The following is an 8036-nucleotide window of genomic DNA, read 5'->3' on the forward strand; positions in this document are numbered from 1 at the left end:
AGAACCCTATTCTGAATCTGCAGCGACTAAAATACCCGAGCTTTCAAACACAGCTGCAATACGAACTCCTCGTTATGGACCTTATTCGACTAGACGCCATATTTAATTTTTCGCAATTGAAAACGTGGCGGTGAGGGAGAAGATGTAGCCCACGTTCAATGGGTTAATATAGGGTGTCAGTCATTCATTCAGCTGACATTCAGGAAAATTGAAAATACATCTTTTATATAGAAAATATGTTGACAAAATATCTGTAAAAGATGTTTTGAAAATTACAATGCATGTCTGGCTCGTTTTTTATCCTTGAAAAATGAAACATGGCGTCTCTGAATAGTTCATTGTCGGCATGAAGACTTTCAAACTTATTTGTTGAAACACTCGCTTCTTACTCTGACATTTCTGAGGATATTTTGTTCTCTAAACTATATAAATCATTATCATACTTTATACATACTGTATAGTCAATGTATTCTCCATTGTTTACCTATTAGCCCTGATATATTAATATCAGTCATATCAGTGCATGTGTTACTTACTATCGCTATGGCCTTTTTTCTGAAGGCAGTTTGCTAGGTTAAGAAATACATCATGCTACGACCTGTATCATCACACTGGTGCTGATACAGAGTGACAGGACACTAAGCTGCTTTATAGCAATGGATGGGCTTGCAAACTGTATTGTCAATCATGTGAAATGAGCAGAAAGCACTGTGAGGGGCAACAAAGTCAGGGCATAGTTGGCCTTAATCATTAGTCTATCCACTGGGCCGCAGACAACACATGTAAACCCAGTAACCTCGAACAAGCCTAAATGTGTTGCATCAACACTCAGACATTTTTCTTTATTCTTTATTACAGCATTGGTCTATTATGGCCAGGATATCAGAAACATAAGTCTATTTCGCTTATTTAAGCTATAGCTTAAATAAGTGAAATAGACTTATGTTTCTGATGTCTTAAAGGCAGGGTAGGTGATTTGTTGAAACATTTTTGTTATGCTGGTTGAAAGTCTCTTCACATCCTGATAGCAATCACTAAGTTAAGTGGTCTAAAAAAGTATTTATATGTATCGTTTGTGGAATGCGTAGAGTTAGACAGACGTCAGTCACTGAGCACCGCAAATGAAATAGCAGCCACCTTTTACAGTTCCTCCTGATCCAAAACAGTGAGCTTATGCTGCATTCACACTATAACTATTTGGAAGAGATGGAAACCCGTGACTCGAATTTATGCGTTTCAATGGCAGCGCTATCAACGGCAAAATTAATTTGCAGCAGTCAGGTGGTACAGGTCAGTGCTCTTTAAGTTGTTCATTATTATTGTAATGTTATGTGCTTTGAGACATGAGGTAGTTTAACGCCGTCTCATTTCTCGTGACGCTTTGCAGACTCTGCTGTGTGCGTTCATGTGTTTTGAAGGCGTGGAGACGCTCTGAAGGGAGGGTTGGATCTCATGCTTTCAAAGCTAGCTTGATATTGCTAGCCTCTCCGGAAATTGCCTACCCTACCTTTAAAGACAGGTATTTTTCCCCCATATGTGTGTCAAAGTAAGGTTTAGGTTTATTTTCCATACTGCCGCCCATAAGAGAGGTTGATGATCAAGCAGGACCAAGGTCTTATAATGGTGAATCTGTCCGAGGTAGACACTGAGAGGTAGATTTATTCAGGGGCACTGACATTTGGTCTATATATTGCTGATAACAGTGAAGACCCTGGAAGCTGCACACAGCAGCAGATGATGAATGGAGCGTCTGACCGTAATCACTTATCGCTTCAGCCTCTTCTTCTCCTCCTCCTCTATGTGACAGGAGTACCATCTCCGTTTTGCCTCTTCCTGACTAAATATTCACTGTCTCTTCAAGATCTCCTTATCTTGGCAGCAATGAATCACACAACAAGCATTTTGAACCATTTCTTGAAGCAGGAATTCATTTATATCAGGGAGTTGATAACGATAATACACATACTCTACTGAAGGAGTGTACTGGGTCAGTGTTTGTAAGGAAAATAATAATGTTACTATATTGTGTGCATGGTGGACATTGAGTGTACTCATATTTGATGTTTATTTATTTATTTATTTGCAAGATTAAATGCAAGATTGGTCATTATGCCAGTGAGAGAGTGTTTCTGTTTTTGACCAAAACAATAGTAATATCATTATTTCTGTATGTTATTCTTGCTATTTAATGAATGTGTTTTTTATTATTATTATTCCTTTTTGCTTTTTGAAAAGCCATACTTAATAGGCTTTTTAATGGCAGATTCCCATTGTGACAACTTAGCCCATATAATGTGACAACATGTCCTGTATTTTGTCACAAAAAGACAGTGTTTGTTAAAAAAAAATGTTATGCATGTTTCCAGGACAGAAACATTAGAAATTTTGCAACCCTGGAATACTCACTGGAAGTGTGACAGCTATTCTTGGTAACATGTTGGCCATTTAAAAAAAAATGCATAGAATAAACATGTCATAGAAGCATCTAAAAGCTACTAATCCCATATCACAATTATAATGCAAACATAACATACATTTTGACATTTGTTTTTAATAAGTGTACAGGGTGGAGTTGTGAGAAAGCCCACCGTACTGTTAGGGCATACTCGTCATCGGGAAGGCAGTCCTGCTCCCCGCTGAGGGTGAATAAATCCATTTTTAATGACAGTTGCTTGTAACTAATAATCTTCGCTGCAGCAGGTACGACGTAGCATATGGGTTGAGAAAGCTATAGGGATGATTGCTTCAGCCACTGGATGGGTTTTAGAAAAGCAGTAAAGCAGTATAGTTAGCAGAATGGGAGTACAAATACAATTCTGCCACACAGGCACCAGTCTGCTCTTAAGGTTGACTGGAAAAGATGCCCCTTCCTCAATGATAAACAGACCTCATCCTTTTTTATTTTGCTGTATCACCTGAAAAAATTACAACAAACCAAATAAAGCTTGCAGTTGATCAAGGCTACTCTCTCTCTCTCTCTCACACACACACACACACACACACACACACACATTAATCAAGAATATATTGATAACTGACTTAAGTTTTGTAAATTAACTTTGTCTGCTAAGGCAACTAAATAAGATGATGCACTTCATATTGCAGCCTGATTATATTCACAGTTGCACCATTTATATCTAAAATTCTATTTGACCAAGGTTAAACCTAATCTGTAATGGCTTGTAAACTGCCATCTATTCTGTATGTAGCTATCGGCTGTGTGGTTTGGTCTCCCTGAATGTTTGTTCTATCTCAGAGGGATTTTCACACTCCGCCGGACACAAAATCTCTATAGATTCTCATTGAAATGGGAACCTGGAGGCTGGTGCTCTTCATTTACCACCACAGCCCCCACTTCGCTGCTTTCCCCCATAGCTACTTTCTCTTATAGTTTGAGCAATAGGAATCACTTCCAGATGAAATGAAGGAACGACTTGACACAGTTCGCTTTAATGGGGTGACAAAATGAATCACGACTCCTCCAAGTATCCATCACGACCAAAAAGGTGACCACAAATGATCTGTGAACCACTATATATTGATTACCCGTGTACTACAAGTGTCGAATTTAATGTTCAAAAGGGCGCCTTGGACAGCTGCAGCCTTAACTCTTCTTTGATAGATTTTAATGGTGAAATATTGATTTCTGTCTGGTCAAGGTCTACTGGTAGGGGCCAAAGTCATTTGTTGGGCAGAGCTGGACACCCGGTTTGCGAGTCACAATCAATCATGTTGGCACAGTGCGCCAAAAAAAAAGGGAAGAAAGGGAAGAAAAAGAAAAATAGGTGGAAACGCGCGGACCAAAATACGATTCCCTCCCCGTACTACAGTCTCACAGCGGCTCTCCTTTATCGTCGGGGAAATAAAAGGAAATATGAGCGCGATGTCAGTTTATTGAGTGGAGAGGCTCGGGCAAATTGCACATGACGTTGGGTAGGTGGAGTGGCCCGTGAGTGAAAATGAAGGTGTGGAGAGAAAAAGGAGAGAGAAAAGGAGCGACTATGTTTTATTTAAACATCCTTCGGGAGACTACAGGCTCAGGTAATCTGTTGTGTTACAACTCAGTGCCCCGTTCCCCTCCATCCGCCGCGATAACAGCGAGCGCCTAATAGGAACCCATCAATCACAATAAGCTTCCAATTTCGCCCGGTGTCTCTACACTCTCAGCCACTGTTTAACGTGCTCTAATAACGGTGATAACATACTTCTATAGCCGCAGATAGCGACCCGAGCTCATCCGAGAGGTCATTTACCTCGCGCAGATTAAACAGCGGTGAAGTCAGCATCTCTTTTAACTGGAGAATAATATACGAGGAGGAAACTGACGAGATTTCGAGAAGAGTGACGCAAAGGCCCAAAAAGTATATACAACATAGAGTATCCTTGAGAGAGGGCGAAAGTACACATGGAACCGGGAGATCTGATTGTGATTATGTTGCTTACCTAATGATTTTTGCTCCACTGGTTTGCTCGATTGCACTGGTTGGGGAAAGGCAGTCTATTAGGGTGTCAAGGTAACTGGAATCGTCTTTAGCCCCTCTCTCTCTCTCTCTCTCTCTCTCTCTCTCTCTCTCTCATCTTAACCCTGCACGATGAGCCTCCGCGGTGAGAAAGACCTACTACAAGAGATAAATGCATAGTGGCTGCAGTAGTGGCGTGGTAATGAACATGCCACATTTACTAGCCCGCACCGTCAAAGCGCGCTAATTACAATCTTTATCCATGAGATGTGGTAGCGTTTGGTCAGCCAGGGAAAAGACCTTCTGGTATTATATTCGAAAAAAAATGCGAAATGTTCCGCGAAATGTCCTCAAGCAGATTTTAGAAAATGTTATGCAGTTAAGATAGTCCTAAATTGTAGGGCTGCTTATTTTTATGTTGAATATGCGTATTTTGTGTCGGATAGGCTACGTGTGCCGTGGTGCTCCAAGGGACTTAACACGGTAAAATGAAAAGGTATAGGCTACCATTGGTGTTTCAAATTGTTAGGCTACCTGTATAAAAGGAATATTCTCAATTATAAAATAGAACCTACGTTCAAGTGTTCTTGAAGGAAAATGTTTTCAGGTAGGCATTAAAATTCCTTCAGTGCACAATATTTGAACTTGGAGGTTTTCCAAAGCTTTTCCGCCACTGTATAGCCTATGTGGAAATCTTAGGAAACACAAATATTGCTTCAAATAGCCCATCTTTTAATTTTTACAGTGTATAGAATGACAGCAAGCTTTCTGGAACTGCATTAGGCCTACCACTCTTATGGCACGGGTTCTAAATCAACGATGTATGATTTGGTTTATGAGGTTTAGCTTACTTTTCTCTGAATCCCCAGGAGGTGGCGCACAGTCACTTATTTTCACTTATCCCTTCGTTCTTCATTTTTCCTGCACTTGTGCAGATTCACCCGTGCATCTTCATGACTAAGGTGACACGCAACTAGCATGCAGCATTCAGCAGACAGTCAGGCATATACACCGTGTGTGTCTGAGGAGAAACGCATGCGTTTGAGTTTAAAATCGCTTTTCTGATTTTTAAATGATTTATATCAATTAGATTTATTTGATTTATATCATGGTTTTAGCTATACATGCTTATATTCTAACTTGACGCAAAAAGATAGACTCTTAATGAAATTAATAGTTTAAGTGAATTGATTTACACAAACAAATAAAATGCACGGTATAAATATGTTGACATTAAAATTAGTTATTGATTATAAAACATAAATTGTACAATGTAAATAGCCTAATTAGGCTATTTCAAAATTTTGTATTTATAAATGGATTTTTAATACCAAAATGGAACGATTTTAAAAATGAAAACATTTTAGAGGTTCAAATTAAGTTTTAAAATACGAATAATTTATTGCTGATGAGTTATATTAATAGGGGCCTATATATGGCTACACATTTCAGAATTATTAATTCACGTTAAAATATGGACATTAACGTTTGTTTTAGCCTATTTTAACCTTTTTATATAATTTATTAAAATGATATTACGGTGTTGTGAGTATTTTTTGACAAATGTATTTCTTAAGGCAGCCTGTCATAAGGCTCTTAAAATATATAATAGGACTACATTTATATATATAGGCCTATTATTTTATACTTTATTATTCCGTATAGCAAAAGTTGATAAAAATGTAAGTGTCACAATTTTCAGTTGAAAAACTCAAATATTTGTCAGCTGAATTGCTATTTTCAGGTTTACCAAACCTGCATCTCGGCCATGTTAAGGTCTAATTATATTTCAGATAGACTGATCAAGCAGACGAGATATATTTGTGTAGCCTTGCCTCAGGCACACACCGCCCTCTTCAGAGAATTTTACAAATGTCTTCACTTTTTCACTTATACGCTTAACCGTGTTTGGATTTTCTACTCTCTTTTTTATTTTATTTTTTTTTGGCCTCGTGTCATGCATGGAATGGTAAGTTTGAGAAACGCATTTTTGTTTACATGTAGGCTAATATTAAGCGATTTTTTTTCATACTAAGCTTCAAAGTCAACTTGTTAAATAGCATGTTTAGGTTTGTCTGTATTGCATGACAAAAATAACTTTAGTTATAGGGTTATTTATTAAACGTGTTATAGCCTACGCAATTTAGCAAACAAATATGATTATGTAAAAGATGTTTTGTAGCCTACATTTTATATTTCCATTTATATAAAAATGAATTAAATAATACATTTAATAATCTTTCCTTTAAATGCATTAAAGTAAATGAGAATGAACACTATCACGGAAATTTAAACTTACTCCTCTCGTCTCCCTTATTGTTATGTTAATTACTCTGTTTGTCATTTAATTTAAAAATGAATCTACAAGCTATAAAATGATATCACTGTATGGCATTTAAAAAGAGCGCTCAGAACACCTCATTAACAGGCGGTGGTTGTAACTGAGGAAAGATGGACTTCCTATTGCTGTCCTATATCCATTGTGAACCTTACTAATGCCCTGGGCCTGTCAGTCAACGATCTGATCATGAGTCATGTTGTCTACAGAACAATACAAGAGTCATGTTAGGATCTCCCCCAACAGAGGTTTTTAGCTCTAGTTCATGGAAATCTCATTACATATTAAAATGTAGGTAATTATGCACCACACAAACACACACACACACACACACACACACACACACACACACACACACACACACACACACACACACACACACACACACACATATTATATGATATTATATATCATATTATATATAATTTGAAAATATGATTGTAAATTAAGGCAGATCACTTAATAAATCAAAATAAAAAATAAACAGAATTAATGTGAAATTATTTCTTATATATGTTTTATGTTGTGTCGTTAAATGTTGATTCAGGTTCTAAAGTTAGCTCTACATTTGCTGTGTTCTTGTATGTGTGTTGCTTAACATAAATCTTGATATCTGTGTTTTGCAGCTTAATAGCATAAAGTAAAAGAGAAAAAAAAAGTTCTGTCTGCTAAGCGGGTTCTATCAGTGTGAGGACTTTGTTTGGCAGAACAATGCTTGCAGTCACACTTGAGAAAGCTGATCGCTGTAGCATGGGTGCACCGGGAGGCCCACAGCCTTCAGAATCACTGGGATATCACACACACAGATGCTACATAAATACAAGAACACACTCTAAAAAAAAAAAAAAAAAACCCACCAACTCAATGCTCACTAGATATTAGATTTAAATATATGAGGCCAAAACATTTATTTGTAGTGAAAAAAAAAAATGAATCTAGAACAATTTAAATGTAAAATTAAAAATAAAGGATTCATGTCTGCAAAATGCACACCGATGAGAATCAAAATTATACAAAATGTATTTAACTACTGTATTATTTAAATGGTTGCACTTGCACTTGCGTGTACTAAGTGTATGATAAGTAGCCTACTGGGTAATATAAGGTAACTACATGGCTTAAGGTTAGGTTTAGGTGTAGGTTCAGGGTTAGTACCTATTACCCAGTTATTTTAATTACCATAATAAGTACATCATGGGGAACATGACTGTACAATTAAGTGCTACCATTTAAATTGA

The sequence above is a fragment of the Abramis brama genome (assembly GCF_963993115.1).
Source record: "Abramis brama genome assembly, chromosome: 2".
NCBI classification, from domain to species: Eukaryota; Metazoa; Chordata; class Actinopteri; order Cypriniformes; family Leuciscidae; genus Abramis; species Abramis brama.